The sequence below is a fragment of the Vanessa cardui genome, chromosome 1, assembly GCF_905220365.1.
Source record: "Vanessa cardui chromosome 1, ilVanCard2.1, whole genome shotgun sequence".
NCBI lineage: Eukaryota > Metazoa > Arthropoda > Insecta > Lepidoptera > Nymphalidae > Vanessa > Vanessa cardui.
The window spans coordinates 12,273,303-12,299,369 of record NC_061123.1 but is presented as its reverse complement, the minus strand read 5'-3'; positions in this window follow the sequence as shown (position 1 = coordinate 12,299,369).

The window sequence follows — 26,067 nt, the reverse complement described above, 5'->3', positions numbered from 1 at the left end:
AATAAACTTTTGATTGAATAATTAAATGGATATTATTATTTAGGAAAGTAAATTTTAAGTGTTTGAAATAAATTAAAAAAAAGAATTGGTTCTCAATTTGTCAGTCACTTGATTTTTTGTCTTTAAATTATTTTCGAGTATTACTTTTTATTTAAGTACTGTTTTTATTCACTCTTTAGATACGTTTCAATATTTCATTATTATGTATTCGAAGCAAGATTAATGCATATTTTTACAGTAGATTTTAGGCGTACCAAAGTTAATTTTAAATCATTTTATTTGTATACAGATGCTTAAGTAACTATGTCGTAATTAAGCAATTTTATAGAAGTTTACACAGCATCCAAGTATCAGATAAATATAGAATAATTTAAATAGAAATCTTCAATCATACTCGAGTAACAGTGTCTTGGTATTGCAAGCAATAAATAAAAATGAGAGCAGTGTCGTGATGGATACTGCCCTAGGGTAATCATAGCGGTAGTGCTTATAAGTGAAAAAGCTTGTTTCGCCGTAAATAATTATTTTCAATTTACAATTTTATATGAATGTATAAAATATTTCTTTATTAATCTATCTAAACTGTATTTGAAAAACAAAATCCATATATTTTATAATAATAATGAATAGCAATAATAACATTAAATTACATGTATATATAATATAGTTAGATGATGGATTTGTAAATAATAAATAATACATAAGGAAAAAACATTTTCTTGTTGAGTATCTATCAGATAAGTACCAGGGCAACAGAAAATGAAGGATGTCAGTGTTCCGTAAACTATTAATTAAGGCCCCCGGTCATCATCCGACAACAAGACAGCTGTCTACCCACACCCTTACCTTCTGCAAATGACGGGTTTTTTTTGGTCATTCCAACAATTGGACCTTTGCTAAACAAATGTTCAGGAAATATACGTACAGTATATTTTATGTACGTTTGTTTTATGTTAAAGAATTAATGTTACTAATATTCATTTAATTTTATGTTATATTTGAAATATGTTTCATTATTGATAGTTTTTTTTAATATAAATTAGCCTTTGGGCGAGATTATCCACGTCAATCTTTACCGAAGACTGCGAGTTCGGACCCGGGTAAGCACCACTAAATTTTCTTGTTCTCAATTTGTGTTTATTGTTCATTTTCTGTTCAATGGTGAAGTTTATATAAGGGAACCTACACGATTGTTATGATAATCCACAATGTGTCTGCATTTGAGGAGTGAGGAGCTTTACCTTTTTAAAAAGGAGGTCTTAGCCCTAAAAAGAAGTATTTAAAGCACTTAAAGTCTATTACTAAAATATAAAATTGTTATTTATTTTTGTACTTCGCAGATACTTAAGGAATTTTTGAGTTGTGTCATTATCAAGTAGCTTTTACGTTCAATACGACCGTTAAATTGTAAAGGCTTTGTCGTTTCAACGACTCCGTTTGATCCTTATCATATATGTGTATCTATAAAAATCGCGACTACAGAGGTCGATGTCGCGTAAACGTGTTGCGACTTTTTACTCGGTATTCGGAAAATAATCGCAATAGAAATTGTCTATTAGGTAAAGCGATAACATGAAAATAGAGATCTTGTTTTCAACCGATTTCAAAAAAGGTGGAGGTTCTTCTTTATGTATATACAAGAATATATTGACAGCGATTATCTGTGGACCTACTGGATAGGGATACACATAGAAGATGTTTTTTGATTGACGTATTATTCGCGTGCGCTTACTATGTGGTTGTTTTACCTCCTAATAAACTGTTAACATTTGATGACTTGATAAAATGTCACTTTAGTGGTATTTTTTTTTGTTATTTTTTTTTCTTAATATATTTTCTCTTTATTGTGTTTTATTATTAGTGCTTTAGGTTCAATATAACTTTATGATATGTATATTAAAATATATGTCAGTTTCTTCGTAACTGTAGGTACAGGGAGTATAATATCTTAGTTATCAAATTTGGTGCATTGGCAATGAAATGAATGGTTAATATTGACCCTTAACTCCTTCGCCTTAACTTTTAATTTAACATAAATTATTTAAAAACAGTCAGCTGTTAGCAGTGAACGATAACAACCACTCCAAAGCAAAAACTAAATTGATTAAAATGTGAGGTGTATGAACCTATAATTATAATTTAATATTAACCAGAATTCCTTTTGCGTCAGAATCGTTTCAAGCAAACGTTACACCAAAAAACGTTGCACACCTCGACCTTGAATTGTTATTCTCATCGCATCAAACAAATGAGAAACGTACTATGCGGTATGTCTTCAGAATATTTCCTCGAGTTTAAAAATACGGTTGTTATGAAGATACGATTCTCTAGCTAGAGATGTGCGCTGTTCGCGAGAATTGCTTGTTTAACATATTTTCTTTCTCGTTTTCGTTTATTGTAACGTTCTACGTGACACGTCTGGAATTCTCTCTTACAATATGATTCTTTATTTTGCTAACGACTTTCCGTGTTGATTTCGAAATATTACGTTGAAGTGGTATATTAAATAATGAGCGATTAAAAGGATTAACGTACTATGCTGTTTAGTAGGATTTTGTGTCATTTCATGATGACATTTGGCCTATATGGCCCAGTGGTTAGAGCACGTGCATCTTAACCGATGATTTTGAGACAAACCCAGGCAAGCACCACTATGTATATGTGCTTAATTTGTGTTTATAATTCATCTCGTGCTCGGCGGTGAAGGAAAACATCGTGAGGAAACCTGCGTGTGTAATTTCATTATAATCCTGCCACACGTGCATTCCACCAACCCGCATTTGAACAGCGTGGTGGAATATGTTCCAAGCCTTCACCTTAATGGGAGAGGAGGCCATTAGCCCAGCAGTGGGAAATTTACAGGCTGTTACTTTTTTTTTTATTTGGCATTTTCTTGTATCCCTGGTGTTTCAGCTGAAAGGGTATAAAAGCCAGTAGAAAGGGTTAAGGGGAGAGGTGACTGTTGACAAGTGAAGTGTTATCTGGTAGTCATTATCTATGTACATTTATGTGGATATTTTTATTTACATAGAAACTGGAGATGTTTAATTATTTTTGTTATGTTCCTGAATATTATAGGCTGTGACCGAGATTAAACCACGCTGAATTTCTTTTGATATTTTTTTCTGTTATGACCTACCAGATTATTATAGGCTGTGACCAAGATTAAGCCACGCTGAATTGTAAGGAGGGTTATTGTCAGACAGGTGCATTTAATGTGTTTCTCTTTTCGTTTTTTAAGGAAAATATGATCTATGTCTTTGCGGAAAAGTGAACATACACCTAATTGATGTTTCCGTAAATATTTAAAATCGTTTATTTTTTCAAAGCAATTTGTACTCATCGTGAGTTTTTAAAGTATTATTTCCAGTCGACAATGATTAAAAATATTTGGGGAAAATTGGACAGCTATACGAGATGGTGTTTATTTTTATGTGATAGGTGGCAAACAAGGAGAAGATACACCTGAAGGATAGTGACTATGGATGGACATTGCCTTTAAGGAAAGAGTACGCTCTTTTATTGAGGGTTCCCATGTCGTATCGGTTCGGAAAAACCGCCGGCGAAAGCTGGTTCCACAAAGTGGTTGTGCGAGAGTTTTGTTGTCACTAAAATCGATAGCGCTCTTAGGTAGCTTGAGTTTATAAATTCTGCTTACATCTTTCGATAAGTGACCGACGGAAAAATTATGAAATTCTTTCATGTTCCATTTTATGAGGTCATTGCACCCGTCACTCGTAAACTTTCCCTGCCCTTTAAAACCTCATATTTACGTTGCCCATGTAAATAAAGTCAGATAAATTTTAATGGGCTAGATAAACGTCAAGGTCTGCAGGACACCATTTTAAAACTTTGAAGGTAAATATTTGTCCTGAAACTTCACTGATTAGATATGCAGATATACATCACGCCAAAATGTCGTCATTGAAAATGCTCTACACGTTGTATTTCGAGAGCCAGACAACACAGAATTATACAACTCACTTAGACGTTATCGTCCAGACAGACTCATGCGTCTTATGCACGTACTGCAAGACAATGACGATAGGATAAGCGTCGTGAAAGCCACCTTTCTACGGAAAACACGTCATTCGAAAACAAGATCTCAAATCGTTCCTCCCAAATATATATATGCAATGATTTCAGATGTCGAGATGGCCAGTGGTTAGACCGCGCGCATCTTAACCGATGATTGTCGGTTCAAACCCAGGAAGCACCTCTGAATTTTCATCTGCTTAATTTGTGTTCATAATTCATCTCGTGCTCAGCGGTGAAGGAAAACATCGTGAGGAAACCAAACCGAATTGGAACAGCGTGGTGGAATATGTTTTAAGCCTTCTTGAAGGGAGGGGAAGCCACAGTCCAACAGTGGAAAATTTACGGGCTGATGTTGTTCGTTAATCTCAGATAATTATCCCGGTGAAAGACGATAAATTAAAGTGCTTGATAATTATCATATAAACCCCATAATTTGAAACTCTATTTCAGAACAATCGATATTTAATTCTACGCATAGTCTTTGTGGGATTTTAAATCTGAAATATCTAAATAATGCAATTTCCTGTCAGAAATTGTTATGCCAAGAGTATCAATAGATCACGAAGACGGTCAATCTTACGCAGGTTGCTATGTCCAATCAGCTTAGTTGGAAACTACGGATGGAAGATCTGCTAATATCGCTTACAAAGAAATTCACATTTGAATATAAAAAGAAAAATTTCATTTAATTTTAATGAAACAAGATAATACGATTACATTAAGGTATGTTCCAAATATATTTAATTTGAAAGATTATATTATTTAATGGTAAGTTTTTTAAGTTTAAAATATATGTTGAATTTATTTGGAAAAATAAATTCAACATATATTTTTGCATGGATTTATAATTTAAATATTATTTCAGACTATAATTTCAGGAAAAAATATGGAATACATTTGATATAAAGCTTAATATGCTGACGAAGGCGGAGGAAAAGCGTTTTAGAGGTGAATGCTGAAAAACTTTTTTATGAGAGATTGGTTGTTTTTCAAAATATAAATCGAAAAGTCAATTCAAGAAATTCTCATTTATTATAGATCAAAAATGCAATATTTAAAAATTTAACGACTACTTTAGTGTTATTTTATGCTTATGAAATATGAATTAAATTGAATAAATAGCTTGATTATTTTGACGCTTAACTGTGATGAGCATTGACTTTTACACAATGCAATTTGTACTAGAAATTTAAAAATAGTACGGCATCCGTTCTGAATCCTATACAGAATCGTATAATACAGTTGTAAGTTGAAAATTGAAAGGCCTGTCATTGTTTTACACCATTACATGTAAATGTTACAATTATTCATAACCAATCAGAAGATATCCACTGATATTCCAATAGCATGTTATACTCGACTTACTCCATAATAAAAGTTCAAACAGGGCCATTTTGCGGCTGACTTCCTCTGTCTAGTACCCACTTTTGCTCTTATTTATTACTCGGAGCGAACGTGCTCAACGCGAATTTGTTTTCATAATATTTCTTACGAGCACCGCTTGAGCATTATGTGTTTAGAGCACATTCTATTTTAAACCTAAAACTTAACACACTTGAATATAAAATCGCATGTAACGTTGGATTATAAGTACATTTGTCTACTTATTTACTTTATTGCGACATTTTATAATATTCTACGTTTGTGAGATAAGATGCGAGACTCATCTGTTACATGGAAGTGCTTTTTAAATCATAAGATTGTTGTTTTTTCTTACAACAGATTTAGTTATTTATTTTCAAATCGATGTGTGTTTGTGTACTTTACTCATTTTAGATTCGATACCAATAATATATCTGATAAGTAATATCATAAATTAGTAAACTCAGTATTGTTCTGTCATTCTACTTTCCAGGTGTTAGATTTCGTTTTCCATCAATAATCATCAACAATGTGTATTTTTGTCTTCAACTGTTCAATTACAAGCAATCCTGAACACTGACCTTGAGATCAAAGATGTAATGGTATCCTTCATCCGCCTGCCTTTATCCCAATTTCATTTGGGGTTGGCGCAGTACAGTCTATCTTCTTCTATAGTCTTCTTCCATACATCTGTCTAACGTCATCTCACAAGTAAAATTCTTTCTAGCCTATATCGTCTTTTACACAATTCACCCTTCGTTTTTGGCTGTCCCCTTCCTCTAAATTTTGTGCCAGCCAACTAGTTGAATGACTCGAGATGGCCCAGGAGTCGAGATGGCCCAGTGGTTAGAACGCGTGCATCTTAATATTACGGGTTCAAACCCAGGCAAGCACCGATGATTCATGTGCTTAATTTGTCTTTATAATTCATTTCGTGCTCAGCGGTGAAGGAAAACATCGTGAGGAAACCTGAATGTGACAAATTTCATAGAAATTCTGCCACATGTGTATTCCACCAACCCGCATTGGAACAGCGTGGTGGAATAAGTTCCAAATCTTCTCCTCAAAGGGAGAGGAGGCCTTTAGCCCAGCAGTGAGAATTTACAGGCTGTTATTGATTTGTTGATTGTTGAACTACTTGAATTAGCCTTTAAATAATTAGCCTAGTTATTTTACTAAATATCGTTGAACTATTGGCATGAACGATAATTTATTAAGCCATTTCATTCACCATTCATAAAAATAGAGTTAACACTTTATCAAGTCTATACTATTTTATGTCATAAGTAATCTATACTTATATACTAATATTATAAATGTGAAAGTAATTCTGTCTGGCTGTCGCATTTTCACTACCAAACTACTGAATCGAATTTGATGAAATTTGGTATGAAGCAAATTTGAACTCCAGGGAAGGATATGCTACATTTTTTCTAACAACCAAACTACTAAAACGAGCGAAGCCGCGAGCGACAACTAGTATAAAATAATATGTATTCTAGTTATTAGAAAATATTTTAGGCGTCTTGAAGACTTCATACTTTATTATTACGTTTGATTGTAGGTATAAACTGTTACAATGTATAAATATAAATAAAAAGTGTGCTTGTGAATATTAAAATGTTTTTAAAAATACGTCAGAGCGGCATACCTGAGTTTTTTTTATACAAATAGTCGCTTCGTTTTGTTATGAAGGTTTATATTTAATATATTTTCGTGTTTTTTATCACGCAAAAACAAAGTTCAGTGGGCTGAATGGAATAAACGGCTCTAAAACCTAGATAGTACAACTCGTAGCGTTTGTAATAGTGTTTTCTACAAATTATATTGTAGTCATATGGAATATTATTTTTTAGTTATTGTTCATTTTTTACGATACATTTGTCTAAATATATCTTATTCATAAAAGGAGAAATCTTATTTCGAGATCATATTCATACTTTTATTTTCTTTTTGAATAAATGTTGTAGTGGATACTGCGAAGGTCTATAAACAGACAGATAAACAGATTGATAAACGGTAAATTATAATTCAATTATAATTTTTTTAATAAATATATTTATTTTAATTGCACGAAAGTTAAACTTATTAACATATCCATAATTTTAATAGAATTGCGATAATATTCATTGCTTTATTAAAGTTATTGATATCAGGATACGAGTCAGTTTCGTGAACACAACAGTCGTAGATAATATCGAAATATCGAGCTCCACCGAACAAAAATAAAAAACATGGTAAATATCCTGAAATTAATAACTAATATAATAATAAAAATAACCATGCTAATTTAAAATCTTATATTCATTGCTTTATTTGTTTGATTTCACAAGAAAACATTTATGTAAAACTAGTACTGCGTCTTCGCGCGCGTTTCAGGACGTTGGTTGTCAAAAAAGTAGCATATGTCCGTTCTTGGAGTTCAAATTTGCGTCATAGCTAATATCATCAAATTCGTTACATTGGTTTGGTCGAGAAAGAGCGACAGATAGGCAAACAGGCAGAGATACATTTATAATATTAATATAGATTTATTGAAAACAACTTTAAGTGTTTCATGTTTTTCCACTTATTATTAAAAGTAATTGTAAAACAAAAATCATAATATTTTATGATATTTTATTATTATTTGTTAACCGATTCGAATGCAACTAAAATACATTAAACAAAATGTATTTTTAAATGTTTTCGTCGGATGCGACTCGTGTGCGGCACCTGATGCATCCCGTCGCGTCCTTTACGACCCAACTTTCCATTTCAATGAATGTTTCAAAGTCGTTTTTGTTTGTTATTGTTTTCCATTACCGAAGTTCAATGGTTGGGTCGCGGTTGACTGGAATCGGTCTGCGAAAGTCAAACGTTTAACTTCGTATAATATAAATGTAAATAAGTTGAGAAATTTAATAAATTACGAAAAGGTTTTACTCGATTTATGTACTAAAGAGATATATTTTATATAACATTGATATTCGACGGGCGGATCTCTTACTTTATGATAAGTGGTCACCACTGACGATAGACTTTCGCGCCGTAAGAAATTTTAGCTATGGAACCATATGGGAACTAAGAAGCTATGTCGCTTTTGCCTGTTACACTGACTTACTGACCCTTCAGACTGGTATACTACAACACTAAGTACCGTTTGACGGCAGATATGATAATTGTGTGATATCTACTAAGATATCTCGCACAAGAGTACCTGAATTAAAAATTAGAATAATTTTTTGTTTTGTTGTCAGTACTAAAACATAACATCGGTAGGGTTGTACTTGAACGACAAACACAACGTAAAATATAAGCTTATACTTACAATATTTGATAGTGTATGATTTATAATTCTATTAAAAAATACAAGACTTAACAATTTTAAACGTTACGTGAAAATTACTCTCATAATATATTTAAAATTAAACATTTAGGTCGACGTGAACTAATAGGGCCTCTTGTAAAATTGTTTAACTAACCGAATGAAATAACGTGCAAAGAAACGTACTTGTTTTCAGTAAATTTATGCTCAACGTAGCGCTGGCGAGTTACAATATTTTCCATTAGCAATATATTACTCATATCAACACAATCTTAATCTTGTGCAAACAAGAGAATATAATTAAAGGCCGACGCGCTTTTGCTACTACTATAATGGTATAGGTATAGTACGACACAACTTAGATTTAGTATCGGCAAATTCAATGAAACCGATTACTGCCAAAATTATACAACCAATAGAAATAGCTCCCTATCGCGACATGCGACGCTATTCGTCGCTGTAGATTAACGCGTCAGTTCTGCAAGCAAGTGCATGTAAATCGACGTCATACGATATTACAAGTTATTATGTTTGTGTAAAGATCATATTCACACAAGGGATAAATATTGATAATTTGTGATGGCGTATTTAATTTGGATGTGATCGGTTTTACGAATATTGCCGATGCTACATCTAAGTTGTGTCGCACTATACTAACTTAATAAATTCCGCGGTAAATATGAAACTTGCAGGGTTATTTCAAAAGGCTTATTAAAGAATTATGCACACGGTAGGACTTTTGGCCTAACAACGCGTCCATGAAAGGAATTTAATAATAATGGCGAATTTTTATTCAGATCCTGTCGGTATGTTGACATCGCTCTTTGAATTATTAACGTGTTTGTACGATGACTTTTGATAGCTTTAAAAATGAACGCCAGAAATAATAATATTGTATCAAAATTCATTTGGAATTATATTACGTTATTTTGAATTTTAAGTCTTAATTTGTTTTATGTATTGTATTATCATCATCATCCTGCCCTTATCCCAATTTTATTTGGAGTTGGCGCAGCATGTCTTCCACACATCGCTGTAACGTCAGACGTCATCTCACAAGTAACCTTATTTCTAACCATATCGTCTTTCACACAATCCATCCATCGTTTCCTTGGTCGTTTCCTTGCTCTTATATATGTTTAAGATATAATAATCTGAGATGAATCAACAATACATAACTAACATGTGGATATATTTTCAGATCACCGACCGATGAAAAAAAAACGCATTGCTTCGTGGTAAGGCTTTGTGTAAGCCTACCTGGTTAGTTACCAATAACTATTCAGCTATAAAACTATAGCCATTTTGAATTTCGAATAGCACCGAAATTGAAAACAAATGTAGCACGGTGCGAACGGCCTTGTCTAAATGCCAGAGATCCTTGTCAACTGGATTAATTCTGTTAAACAACCGAAGTAAATCCAGTCTTAGTCAGATAAGGGCCCCGGAAATTGCTTTAGAGTAGAACTGAGTGGCCATAGCCAGTGGCACCGGCCAAATGGTTGATAGATCGGGGTTTCGCATGACCAGGTAATTGTTACCTCAGTTAAATCCGAGCGCCGGATCGCGTGCAGCCTTCTCTATATACTAATACAAGAACTTTTATTGTGACACCTTAAGTGAGTCATAGGGGTTAGGCTTTACAAATAAAAAATAATAATAATGAAAGATTTTATTTGATAACGTGTGAAATGTTTCGAGCTAGCTGTTGGGGGTAAATTGAGTTGGCTTATTATAGATTAATACATAACCGACTTTACAGTGAAAAATGACGATGAAATTCATAGATCGTAATTCTCTATCCTATTGTATAAGTAGAAAAGGATTTTTTTTTCGTTGCATTTATAGAAAATAACGTATGTTATTTCAACACATTTCAAAACATTTCAACTGGCTAACTGTATAAAAGACAAGAGGTACAAATACTAAGGTTTCGTAGAAGAGTAATGTGTTTTGTGTCTCATTGGTAAGAAAATTCTATACATATAATAAAATTGTAGTGTCTGTTTGTAAAATTAAAATAATCGCTTTTCATATTATGATTATGTAAGTTTACACAGTACATATCCAAAATATCATTATTTACAATTTTTGCGTTTCTGTCTGTCTGTTTGTTCCGGCTGATCTCTCTCCGGTCAGATAGCTGATGCCATAAGGTAAAATACGCTACTTTTATTTAAGAATTAAATATAAATAATAATAAAGTCCGCTGATATCTCAAAATATTGTTCAGTACACTCCACCACTCCACGGTACGCACGAAGTCGCGGCACAGTAAGTCAATGCATACTTAATAATTGATTCTATCCTTGTTTACATCTCCAATGTGAGATGTAAAGAATCGAGATGGCCCAGTGGTTAGAACGCGTGCATCTTAACCGATGATTGCGGGTTCAAACTCAGGCAAGCACCGCTGATTCATGTGCTTAATTTGTCTTTATAATTCGTCTCGTACTCGGCGGTGAAGGAAAACATCGTGAGAAAACCTGCATGTGGCAAATTTCATAGAAATTCTGCCACTTGTGTATTCCACCAACCCGCATTGAAACAGCGTGGTGGAATATGTTCCAAACCTTCTCCTCTAAGGGAGAGGAGGCCTTTAGCCCAGCAGTGGGAATTTACAGGCTGTTGTTGTGTGTTGTGTTACATCTCCAATAGCCCACGAACCAATAAGATGTTATGTCCCTTGTTCCTGTAAACGAATTTGTATTTTGTAGACCAATAGACAATAGAAGCATTTTCAAAATACAAAATGAAATGTTTCATAATACATCGTCGAATGCCCGATGACATAGTTAACACTAGTAAAGTTCGTTTTTGATTTCGCTCAACGAAGCGAACTGTGTTAGATGCATGCACATTGCATTTTGCATTTGTAACACATCGACGATTCGCGGGAAGCTAATGAATTGTGCAAGAGTGTCAAAAAATATACTATTTAATTCTTCTCTACTAATGCATGTATACAGATCCGAGATGGCCCAGTGGGTAGAACTTGTGCATCTTAACCGATGATTGCGGGTTCAAGCATCACTGAATATTCGTGTACTTAATTTGTGCTTGTAATTCATCTCGAGCTCGGCGGTGAAGGAAAACGTCGTGAGGAACCTTGATGTGTCTAATATCATATAAATTTTGCCACGTGTGTATTCCACCAACCCGCATTGGAACAGCGTGGTGGAATATTTTGCAAACCTTCTCCTCAAAGGGAGAGGAGGCCTTAGCCTAGCAGTGGGAAATTTACAGGCTGTTGTTGTTGTTGTTACGTGGGCCTCTAAATGATTGCTAAAGATTGGGCCGGTTTTGATGAATAGTAATATATTAGGATCCCTGAATAGTAAGTGCCGGATTTAAGGAAGGGCAACTACATGGTACGACTACTCAGGCCTCCACGTGGGAATTTCGATAAGTTAACAAAAGTCAGCTCTATTCAATTTATAATAATGTTTAGTAGGTAACTAAAAGTAAATAAAATATAGCTTACTGATTGCAATTCAAATATTCAAATGAATTAATAATGTAATCATTAGGCAATTCTCTGTTGCTCCAAGGCCTCCATTCCTTTGCAGCCCCGGGGCCTCCAGAGCTTGAAACCGTATAAATATTATAGATTAGACAAGTTAGGTAGCTCTGTGATCGGGTTCCAAGTTATTTACTTAACAAAAAATATAAAATAAATAAATTCTATCATAAAATCCGGACGAGCTAGTACTTTATATAAATAAGTTATTTATTCAATTACTTTATTTATACAAAAAGATTTCAGTTAGCTTTTAATACTAAATGGATACGAAAACTAATTCCCAAATAGGTTTCATGTATCATTTCGGTTAAACTTTGTCCTTAAAAGATAAGTAATGCTAGAAATGTTTATATTATATCAAAAAGTCATATGTTAGGGGTAAAGCGGTATATTTTAGGACCTTTTTAGTTGTTGCAATTGTTTGTTGCCAAACGATTCACTCAAAGATAGATCATAAGCTTGCATTTGGTATTTGTTTAGTTTATATCGAATTTATTATTATAATCTGTTCATACGTCAGTTAAATATATATGTTCTTAATAATATAGCTCTCTCTCCCAGGGCATTTTACGGCTTTGTGAATCTGAACACGAATGAACGCTTTTTCAATGGTGTTACCGCTAAGAAGTAATGCTTTGTATTTCTGGTTTGACTTAATAAGTCAGTGTAATTAATGGCGCAAGGGGCAGAACACCTTATATAAGCTTAGCAGCGCATTGACGTCGAAAGAATTGGCTTATATTAGAGTGTCAGGGGCTAGTAAAGGTTTATTTTATAAAAGGGGCGCAGTGGCTTCCTACTTCCCTAAACAACATATATAATAAGACGATATAAACATTTCCTGGTCTCGATTTTGAAAAATATAATTGAGTTTTTAGATTAATTGTAATTGAACTCCGTGGTCGAGTAGTGTGTACATCGGCTTTCATGGGTACGCCACCCCAAGTTTCCGGTTTCGATTCCCGGCCTATGTTGTCTTGGGTCTGGACATTTAGGGTAACGTCGTTACTTCTGATTTTCCATAACACACGTTATTTAACTATTTACATTGGGATCATAGTGATGTATGTGATGTTGTCACATATCACTACATAGTATAAAACAGTGTCGCTTTCTCAGTCTCTATAATATGTATATGTATGCTTAAATCTTTAAACGCAACGGATTTTGATGCTTTTTTTATAGAGAGTGTGATTCGAGATTTTTTTTTATTTAGACCACATGGACATTTAAATTAAGAAACACTTATAATTTCAAAAGTTTCTACTGTGATGTGAGAAGACCCGTTAGAAGCCGGGCGGGTCGCTAGTTTATTTATAATTATAGTTAATCAATGATCAGAAAATATTTCGTGGTTTTGATGATACAGTCATTGTGACTGGAATATAGTTGAAATGGGATAGATTTTAATGATTTAATATTAATGTTGTATTCAGAGGAAATCCATATAAAATTAGCTCGCGCTGTGCAGTGTACCGAGTACACGCGATTACCTCCCGCGTTGCAACGTCCGCGCGGATCATCCACGCCCTGATACCGGATTACACGATTATTCACATCGGTGCCGATTTGTTTCAATCGTTCGTTATTCACACAGAGCTGAGATGACCCAGTGGTTAGAACGCGTTCATCTTAACCGATGATTGCGAGTTCAAACCCAGGCAAGCACCACTGAATATTCATATGATTAATTTGTGTTTATAATTAATCTCGCTCGGCGGTGAGGGAAAACATCGTTAGGAAACCTATAATTTGTCTAATTTCATAGAAATTCTTCCACATTGGAACAGCGTGGTGGAATATATTTCAAACCTTCTCGAAAGGAGAGGAGGCCTTATCCCAGCAATGGGAAATTTATAGGTTGTTGTTGTTCGTTATTTCTGTTTAATATTTACATTCATTCACAATACATTCACGATCAAAAGTGTTAAATGCTCGAAACGAATGAAGTAACGAACGTTTGATTTGCGATTGATATTGTATGGATCGACAATATATATAGAATAGGGATTTTATTTGACTAATATTATGTACGGTCTGAAAATGTACTGTATTTTTAGTGAATGAATAATAAATATTCTTGGGATATCTTGAATAATAGCAACGTCACGGCGTTCATATATTTCGAGAAAATAAACAAAATCACATATTGGGAGGAGCGTCGCTCGCGGATTATATACGTCATTGATGCATTATTCATAGTTTCATATTACGATGCCATATTTTAACACCCCATATTATTGCCAGGGGATGGAAATATTTCTATTAGCCTGAGAGCATATTCCGCTAAGATAATTTGACGGACGATCACGAGTGCGTAGCTTTTTGACAGCTCAGTCAATTTATTGTTATCCTTGATAAATGTACATGACTTCTGTATAAAAAGTATAATATAAAATAAGGATTAATGCAGACTGGTCATAAGTTTTACTTAGGCTAGACTTAGCCTATTTTAATACCAATCCTCCGGCGGATTTGCACGGTGACGTATATTTAAGTCGTTTTATTAAAGTAGAATTCTAAGCATTTTTCTGCCCAATGTACTATATACATTAAAATTAAAAAATGCTTAAAAATCTAAGCTAGAAAAGCTAAGTTGAAGTTATATGCGTTATGCCTTTCCTTTAGACATATGCTTGTCTATATGTATGTGTAAAGTGCTGAGATGACCTAGTGGTTAGAGCACGTACATCTTGACCGCTGATTGCGGGCTCAAACCCAGGCAAGCACCGTTGAATTTTCATGTGCTTAATTTGTGTTGACAATTCATTTCATCCAGTGAAAGAAAATATTGCAAGGATTACCCACGTATCTAATTTTAACAAAATTATTCTAAATTTACAGGCTGTACATCTGTGTACATCGTCATATGTTGTGTACATGTGTGAAGTAGAAAATTAGCTGCAAAATATAAATTATCACATATATTTGCATAAGTATTTGTTATATAGAGAACTCAAACAGGTATGGAGAATTAAAACTGAATGATATCTGCTGTAAAAGTGATGAGTGATGAATGCTGAGAATAGCCCCATTTCCAAGTTGCATCTCAATTTCGTTTCTTGAAACTTTACGAGTCTGTCTGTCAGTGGTCGTTATAAGTGTATGTTTTCAATATTTTGTACGATAATATTTATACAAGTGAAACAAAATTATAATTTCGATAAAATTATAACATTTTGTTTTGAACAGATTAATATATGTATGTATGTACGTATGCATGTTTAGCGTAAATATAGGGTGGACGGTATACTAATAAAGAAAACAACTACAAACTCGTATTAAGATTTCAAAAACATTTTAGCACGTCATGGTAATTATATGTTTTTTTACACATCGCTAGTGGGCAAACTTTCTTTGTATTTAATGAGAATTTAGCGTGCACTGAGATAAGCTTTCTACGGGTATTAATTGCTCTGAACATTATTAAATAAAGGTGTTCTTTAATCGTCAGCATACTTAGGTTAGTCTTTTCATTTAGTCTATTTATCTATACTGACATATATGAATAGGTAACTCAGTCTGTTGATCTTTAACAGCCATATCACTCGAACGAATTTGATGCAACTTTGGTGTGAAACGAGCTTTAACGTAACATATGACGACCAATCCCAAAAATACGGGCGCAGCCGCGGGTATTAACTAGTCTGTAATAATTAACAGGTTTTTTATTCGGATACATTATTACGATAGTAGACTTTATTGTCCACGCGTATCACTTCGCACCCTAGCTTATGTGTAATGTTTCAGTATCTCGGTTATTTTGCACCTTGCGTGATTATTGTTGCTTTTCTTTAACAATTAAATTCTTATTATTCAAAAATTTCATTCAAATTGTTCAGGTGTTTAAATTACGTATTTATTTATCTAACGTGAGTGCAAAAGTCATACAACACATTTGGTTTTGTGAAATTAAGTTTTTCTTAAATAATTTAGTAGTAACTTTATTTAATAGTTTAAGTGGTCACCTCTGTTTATGGATATATACCTCGTAACTGTTCCACCAGCCGCCACTAACCGCAAACAACAGACATTCTAATAATTGTAATTTTGGTGGTAGAACAATAACTGTATATACATAGAAAGGTTTATGTGTATATATAAATGTGTGTTAAAATGACTCTATATACTGAGTTTGTATGTATAAATGTGTGTAAATATGACCATACATACTGAGTTTCATGTCAGTTTCTCACATTCCATACGACATTTTGAACCGGCGGGAGATTGTTATTGAATTTGAAAGCCGACTATTATATATATATAATAGTAGTATATATATGCTAGTTGTCGCCCTCGGTTTCGCTCGCGTGTTCACAGTCACGTGAAGCAAAAAACGTAGCCTATGTCCTTCTTTGAAGTTCAAGTTTGCTTTATACCAAATTAAAGTAAGTTAATTAGTAAATTTATACCAAAGTAAATTGGTTTGGTCGTGAATGAGCGTCAGACAGACAGAGTTAGTTTCACATTTATATACAAACAATATTAGTATAGATTCTTATATTTTGATTATTTTTTTGTTTGACGAATGAAACTTATGTTAAATGAAGAAACGAATTCAATTTATAGTAATACGATATTCTTTATAAATTATATCCATTAAAAATGTCATTTTCACAAACAAAAGGATTATTAGATTGTCAGAGGTTTTCATTGGGAGACTTTATTTGTCATTGAAATTGTATTACGAAAAAATCCAAACATAACGTCTCAAAACAGATGTAAGTCCTAGATAACAAAATAACACCGCAACAAAGAGAGTCTATTCGGAGACAATGACATTTGGACATCGTGAGGCGAAACTCACTTACCAGCTGACAAATTGTTATTCTTTATCTCGACTTTTATAAAAGAAAAAAAAAATCTTTTTTTTTAATCTGTGTAAGTATTTTTTTCAATAAGGCAATTCGAAATCAAAGAGCACCGATACGTTTTGACAAGACTTTTCATTTATATGAAAATATTTTCAGAACAAAGATTGATATAATCTGGGGATGTCGACTTCTTAGTCAAACTTCATTTACATCCAGTTAATACGAAAGTTATCACAGGAGTTATAATGAAACTAAAATTAAAATATACTTTATTCAATGTAAAGTAAAAGTACAGTCTGTTAATTTGAATTTGTTCGGGAAACGTTCTTCTTCGAAGAACAAAAAAGCAGACTTTTTCATTCACACTGCTAGGTATCCTCAAGACATTTATATAATTTTGCCGCCATATTTAAAACACGAATTAAGCACAAGGAAATTTAGTGGTACTTGCCCAAGTTTGAACTCGCAATGAACGCTTTCTCGATTGGGCTAAATTAATCTTGCAACCTTGATCATCATCATTTGCCCACTGCTGTCCACTGCTGAAGGTAAGCCTCCCCCAGAGCGCGCCACGTTCCTCGGTCCTCATCTCGGAAAGCGTAATGAATAATGTAATAAGTAATGTAATAATGTAACTTGCAACCTATTCCTACTCAATCACTCGTTACTATCAGCAAATAAAAGTATCACTGAATTTTATAAAGGATTCGAAATTCGAATACATTTCCCAAACAAGGCCATTTACACATACAACATTAGTAAGGTTTAATTTATTTGAGAGCATTTGCTTTTAACAGTGCTCGAGTATTGCGTGACCCTTAATGAAAATCCATATAATTGGATAATATGTGCCTACGTCGTTAAATTGAAGTCCGCTGAAGGAACGCAATCGTTATTACCATTTAAATAATATCAGACTATTCACGCATGTTTAATAACAAGTAATTGCGATAATCATAAGTTAGGAATGAATTGGCGACGAAAAATACACGCGGCGAGTCGTTTGTTTTATATCAAATCGTGTTGTCTTGAAGGAAAAATTGCATTGCAGTATTTTTAATTTCCTGCCATTTACTCTAATCGTTTTGTTTGTGTTAATAAATGTTTGTGGTTGTTTGGTCGAGTGAAGAGTCGAGATGGCCTAGTGGTAAAAACGCGTGCATTATAATCGATGATTGAGGGTTCAAACCCAGGCAAGCACCACTGAATATTTATGTGCTTAATTTGTGTTTATAATTCATCTCGTGCTCGGTAGTGATGGAAAACATTGTGAGGAAACCTGAATGTGTCTTATTTCATAGAACTTCTGTCACTTGTGTATTCTGTCAACCCATATTAGAATAGCGTGGAATATGTTCTCAAAGGGAAATGAGGTGTTAACCCAGCAGTGGGAAAATTACAGGCTGTTGTTGTTATTGGTTATTTGGTACTTTCATTCTAGCTTTTATATTCTTTGTGACCTTGATCGATACGTTACGGCTATTCTCAACGGGTAACAAAGAAACGCGATATATTTGAATAAATATTGGAAAACATCATGTGCATTGTAAGTAGCTGAAGCACTTGTGTTATGGAAAATTATAAGTAGGTACCGACGGTACCACAAACACCCAGACCCGAGAAAACATAGAAAACTAATGAACTTTTTCTACATAGATTCGATGGGTCAGGAATCAAACCCGGGACTTCGGAGTGGCGTAGCCACGAAAACCGGTGTACTCAACTCACTACTCGTCGTAAATAAATATGGTCGTATTATAGTATTCAAGGATGTCTTAACATAGGACCATAATTCGCTTAAAGATCTGTATCAACCATATCAACTGACGAAAGGTCAGTCTCATTACTGATTGCTTTACGTGCTTTCGGAAGCACGGACAAGTAGCTCCAACATCCTTAATAATGAAATGAAAAACTCAATAAAAATACCTTGATCAACGTTATCGGGACCTCATAATTTTCACTTTACCAACGAACCATTTTGCATACTTATAAATAGGAGAAATTATCTTTTTCCATTGTTTGTTTTTGGAACCAAGTTTCTTTACGTGTTTTTAAGCAGAGTGAACTGTCAGAATTCGCCACGTGACGAATAAGTGTTATTAACACTCCAGGCAGTAACGCACTTTCATTATTTTTACCGACTTCTAAAAAAAGGAGGTTGTCAGTTCTATATGTATGTATGTATGTATGTAAGATTGTTAGAGTTGAATTATATTTGAGTATGATGATCCATTTAGGCTTACAAACACGTGTCCTTAATTTTGTAAGTGTATGTTTGTATTAATTTGAGTTAGGTACACTTCCGGGAGCAGTGTAAATCTCATTCAAATCGGTCAAGTAGTTTCATAGATATTTAAGTTTATTAGTTGTGTCTATTTTATCTTAAACATGGGAATTTCATTAACAATTTTGTAAATAACATTTAATTTTTTTTAATTTTTTCATTTAATTTTTGATGGCGAAGAAGGTCGTATGACTGTGTAACAGAACAATAATCACTTTAATTCAACAACGAGATATTACCTTCCGATTTCAGTAATTACAACAGATAAAATATCACTACTAATAACGCAACACCGAATATATGCATGCGAGACATGACTTATCAATTTTTTCATTATGCTTTAATAAAATATTAAACCGCTATCCTCACTCGAGTAAGGCTTCTGTTATAGTTGTTAAGGGGGTTATTAGTTAAGCAAATTAGCCGAACGGTATATGCACAGTCCTTGTACTTACGGCATGTAGTCGAGATATAATTGATATTGATTTGTTTTTTCTTCTTGTGTTTGAGGAATACTGTCAAACATTGTTAGACGTAAAACGACGTAAGTCGAAGACCTGAATATCTATAGCCTCTTTATTTTACAATGAAATAATTAAATGTCGTTCAATATTTAACGTTGAAAGTATTTTTATGAAGCGTACACACATACACAAATACTTTGAAATATACACTGGTAATGAAATTGGATTCTAGAGCAACGTAACAATTTTATGGTTATCTTTCGTCTAGCTAAATGATTTTGAGGGCATATGAACAAATTCAATATAAAATGATAACTAAATATTAAAAGTTTCGACTGGTTGTGTTACATTCAACTTTAAACACAATATTCTGCGCTGAATATTTCCTGGCGTCTATCAACCCTCAATTATATTCTATGTATGCAAATGACTTCATTATTATAAGCCGAGTTTGGATAATGGTGCCCATAAAACTTAACTTACAGCGTAACGTTATAGTCTAGGTTTTTTATGTATTATTTTAACAGAGTAATAAGTCCATTTCAATTAGAACATGTTTATATTTTAATCTTGTTACTAATGTTTAAAAGGTTGAATTAAATAAAGTAATGCTCTCAAATCATATATTCATAATTGATACATCATATTATATGAAACGATTGAAAACAACGGCGCTTTAATGTCATCTTAATGGGTATGCAATCGTTTTATCTTAGAAGAAAAGCGGGCCACTTAGCTCTACTGAACATTGGTGATACAGAGTTATTTGTCAGAATTCATTTCTACACGTGAAAACTTAGAAGTGCTCATTGTTACAGTCTGTAAATATCCTACTGCTAGGCTAAGGCCTCCTCTCCCTTTGGGGAGAAAGTTAGGAGCATTTTCCACCACGCTGCTCCAATGCTGTTTGGTAAATTCACATAGTACAGAATACGTACAGAATAGAAAATGTTTCGTTAATTACATTTATTGTTAAAATATAAGTGGTATTGAGTTCCGTATAAAATGTTAAATTTACGCAACGTAAATATTATAAAGTATTTTCATCATATTTTTCGAATATCAAACCTTTTCGACAGTAACACGAAAAGTGCACTTGTATATTTCTTTATAATTAAAACGCCTGACAGAAAAATTGGCGCAATCTAAACTTGCAAACAAATTGCTATACAAGATTATTAACACGAAATCGTATCGAACTTTGAAATTGGTATCAAAACATAGAAACGATTCAATTTAATGATTTTCATTAACCACACAACTGCGGTTACTATGTAGTTTCGTATAGCGTAGTCAGCTTGTATAATTACACAGTTTGTTATCGGGCTCTGTTGGCGTTTGTGTAAACAAAATATTGCGAAATTTGCATTACACTAGCTCAAGGAAAGGCGGGGCAAGGGCTTGTCATTAATAATAGAGAGTAAAGTTGGAGGGCGTTTCCCGCCCTATAGACGGGGTTAATGACCCTCGTTAAAACTGTAGCTACAAACTATTTTTACTTATAATTACTGTGATTATAATTTTCAATACGTAGTGTGATAGAATTTTTTTTATAGTTAAATTCTTCAAAAAGCAAAATTTTCAGACAGTAATCTGTTAGGATAAAAAAATAAATAAAAAAATGCTGGAGACTTAGAGCAAAATAGTCTGGGTAGGTACCCTTTTGTCAAATATTGTAACGCCAATCTATAATACTTTTAATACTTATTATTGTATTCCGCTTTGAGTGAGCAGGTATAACTACAGGCACAAGGGGAATAAAGTTTAAATTCTCAAGGTTGTTTGGCGCATTGGCAAAGGAATGCCTAATAATTTAAACGGTACAAACGACTACAGTGGTGATAACATACCATCAGGTAGACCAAATCCGTTCTCCAATATCATAAAAAAATTTAAAACTAATAAGGAAGGCCCTTATAAGTACTTTTAAATCGTCAATAATAATTAAGCTACTACAAATTACAGTAGAAATACACCTGTCCAAATTATCCTATATTATAAAACGCGAAAAAAAAGAAAAGTTTGACAGGATAGATGCATGTTTGATACTTTTTTAGTGAAAAAACTACTAAACCTATTGAGATTAAATTTCACAGTAATATAGGTTATACATCAGAATAACACATAAACTAACTAGACTAAATTTATAACGATTTTATGTAATATCCTTATGATATAATGATGTATATCAAGTATAAAAAAGTTGTTAAATGACGATTCAAAAGTCCTTGTAAACGCCTACTTTAATAAAGTATATTTTGATTTGATTTGCTTTGATTAACCTATGCGGAGGCGGGGCGGGTTGCTAGTATTTATTATTTTATAAATTGATATAGATATGTTGTTTCAAACCGAATAAATTATTATGAATATAAATCAACTGACTCTACAGCCAATTTTAAAAGATATATTAAACCTTAAACTAACGATGGCACTTATCTCTTTCAAATTTATAAAGCTATTTGTAACAAAGTCGTTAACCTTAAAGATGCGTAGATAATGCTTTCTTCTCGTATTTCAGATGAAAAATTGGTATCAGCGTTGGCAAGTTCGTAATAATTCAGTCCTGCTCCGGTCGGCGACTAAGCGCTAACCGGAGCACCCGCCGTGAAATTGACTGCACATATTTTAAAATCATTTTACCATTTGTTCTCGCTTCAATCGCTATAAGAAAATTATATTTCGGAACTGTTACGTGAATAATATTTATATTTCTATTATTAAATATTAGATATTGGATGACATCACATACATTAATCCCATTGATCCCAAAGTAATTAGCTACTTTAGCTAATGTTATGGAAAATCAGAAGTAACAACGATACACAATGTATGTACACAAACACCCAGACCCAAGACAATATAGAAAATTAATGAACTTTTTCTGCATTGACTCGACTGGGAATCGAACTCTGCACCTCCGAGTGGCATACCCAATAAAAACCAGTGTACGATACACCCCTCTACCACAATAATTAACCAATGAGTTCTAGTCGGTTCTTCTCGGTAAAATCTACCCTCACTGGTTTACGTTTTTGTAAAATGACGGTTCAATAAAAAGTAAAGTAACAGTCTGTAAATTTCCCACTGCTGGGATAAGGCCTCCTCTCCCATCAAGGATGTTCCAATTCGGGTTGGTGTAATGCACATGTGGCAGAATTTCGATGAAATAAAATACTCGGAAAAGCTAATTTGTTTTTTTTTTTGCTCATTTTGTTTTATTTGGAGTATGTCCTGAGCGGACATAGATACTTAATTATGTAAATTTTAATCGGAGATCGGTTTCAATTCCAAACAAGTATCATTGTGATATAAGTCTTTAATTTTTGTACATCTATAAAAAGTCAATATAACGATTACACCACCGAGCTTAATTTCATAAGTGTCCAAAAATTTCTCAAAAAGTCATTTTGAGATAATCATTTTCAATCTAAGCTAGGTACACTTCAGCTTACGGAACGGTGTAAGTTCCACTCAAATCGGTCCAGTAGTTTCTACTTATAGTTCATTTTAGCTGTTTCTTATTTTGAAGTCTGTGTATTTTTTTATAAATTATTCAACTATGATACAATAATACTTTCAGAACTAAATATTTATTTAAAATTAATATATCAGATCATTGTGACTGGCTTGATTTATTACAGTTATAGTTTCGATTCGTGCTTTTAGTAAATATTTAAATATATCACAAGTGTGCTATACTAGATGTATTCTAAAATGGGATTGCAATCTAATTAATAGTATTTCGTGCTTTTAACTAAAAAAGCACGATATTGTTATATAGATATTTTAATTATAAACATGATTTATAACAACTAAAGGGTGCGATCCATTTCACTAATCCGATTACTTACACCTAAACAAACCACAAAATTAATCTCAAACCTTTTCACTATGTTAAGAATCATTTTCGTTTGGTTCCGTAAGTGCTATTTATTTTCGATTATTTGTCGCCTAAAGACACAATAACAAAGTAGTATGACGTTTGTAGATCATCAAGGATAGCAGTCATGCAAAGCAAGATGAAACAAATAAGTTGTCTTATTTGTTTTTGCTATTTTGAAATGCGATACTATTTCCAGATGTATAAAAATGTTGAATTTTTAAAGTTTTTTTTACAAGTAAGAACGCAAAGTACGATACATTTTTTCTAAGATCAAAGTTTTGTTTTGAGCATTCTTAATAATTTTGTTTTATTATTTATTTATTTTTTTGTGTTTATTCCTAAGCTTTTTTTACATTTCTTTGTAATGTACAATAAATAAAAGTATATATGTATTTCAATTACTTCACTCATTCATATTTTTTTTATGGTATAGGTTGGCGGACGAGCATATGGGCCACCTGATGGAAAGTGGTTACCATCACCCATAGACAACGGCTCTGTAAGAAATGTTATCTATTCCTTACATCGACAGTGCGCCACCAAACTCGGGAATTAAGTAAGATGCTATGTCCTTTGTGCCTTTAGTTACACTGGCTCACTCACCCTTCAAACCGGAACATAACAATACTGCGTACTGTTAGCGGTAGAATATCTGATGAATGGGTGTTACCCACCCAGGCGGGCTTGCACAAAGCCCTACCACCGAGAGGTATATTATCGTAACAATCTAATGAATACTTTAAAAAAAAAATTATAAATGTGTAAGTTTATTTTATAAGATGTACATTGTACCTACTATATTTGAATTTATGTCGAACGAAATCACTTAAAGTTTTGAACGTATCAAATATATGTACTGCCTAGATACATTTTTGTATTAGGCTATGTTTCGGATATTAGAAATGTAATCTTGGATAAATTTAACATCTTTTCAATCAAGCTGTTACGGAGTTACTATTCCTATGTAGATTTCCAAATATAACAATGATGTACTTCAATATTAAGTGTCATCAAGATTTTCCCTTTGCTGACTGTTGGATAAAATAAAATTAAGAGAGCCAGATACAATCTGCATGTTCTATCCACTGAGCCCAACGTACATTATTTATTTTAGTCAAAGCAATAATTAAACCCTCAAATTAATCCACAATCCCCGAACCCCTCTCGTCCAATCTCATAAAATAACAGGTGTGTCTATAAACACGACCGCTGTTTGTATTTATGTACTCGTAGGTGTTCTGTATGATCGTGTTAGTATTTCATCGTTTTCGAAAAGGACTCGATGAAAAGCAAATCGACGGTGATACTGATTGGATTTTAGTGATTGATTTTTATTTACGGCTACATGTGTATTGACTGGATGAGTTGATTTTTAGTTTTTTTTTTTCTCTTTTCAAGCGGATACGAATGCGCGAATAGAACCCATTAGTTTTTGATTTATCTTGCGTAATGGCTTCTGTCTATTCGTACTTTATAGTTTTTAACGGTTTCACGGTTCGTGTTCGAACCTGAAAACTAACCTAAATCATTTACATAGTTCAAATGCATATTTCGCAACTGGTAATCATTTTAATTTAGTAATTAAAAAAATACATTATATGAAACACATCATAACATCTTAGTTCCCAGGGTTGGTGGCACATTGACGATGTAAGGAATAGTTAAAATTTCTTGCAGTTTCATTGTCTATGGGTGATGGTGACCACTTACCATTAGGTAGGCCATATGCTCGTCCGCGAACCTATACCATAAAAAAGCACCAGACTATATTAAAATGTAATTGTTATGAGCATGTTCACTAGCTTAGGACTGTAATCTGCCTCAAAATTTTAATTTTTATTCGTTAATTTTTACTTCATCTCTACGTTTGTGGCGTTTTGTAGTAAACAAATATTTAGAATGCGCAAGCCAATGTCAATAAAACGAGAGACGTAAAACAAACAGTGTTCATTATTTCACAGTTTCCTTCCTCGAGTCTAGACAATGACTGTTTTATTAAACGAATTCCTTTTCTACACTAAGAAAAAGCGAATAAGTCATTAAAACAGCCGGCGGAGCGTGAGAGGGCGGAGTTGGGCAAAAGTGGTCGAATACTGCTGAGGCCGCTCCTTATCGAAAACTTGAAACTAGCATGATATCTACTCGAGCTATTATTAAAGTTTTCTTTACTTTTAGTTCGAACGTCAAATTCGTTGAATAGTTTCGCCGTTTTCTTTATGTTACTCGATTCACTCTGCGAAATTTTGACTCGTTGCTTTCAACTGTGGTTTTCTTGTGACGAGACGAAGTTACTATTGGGATTCTATTTGTTTACTTGTCATTTGTCTCTTTGAAGTTTTCTAATATTATTTTGTATTATAAAAAAAAATGATACTACAGTTTATTT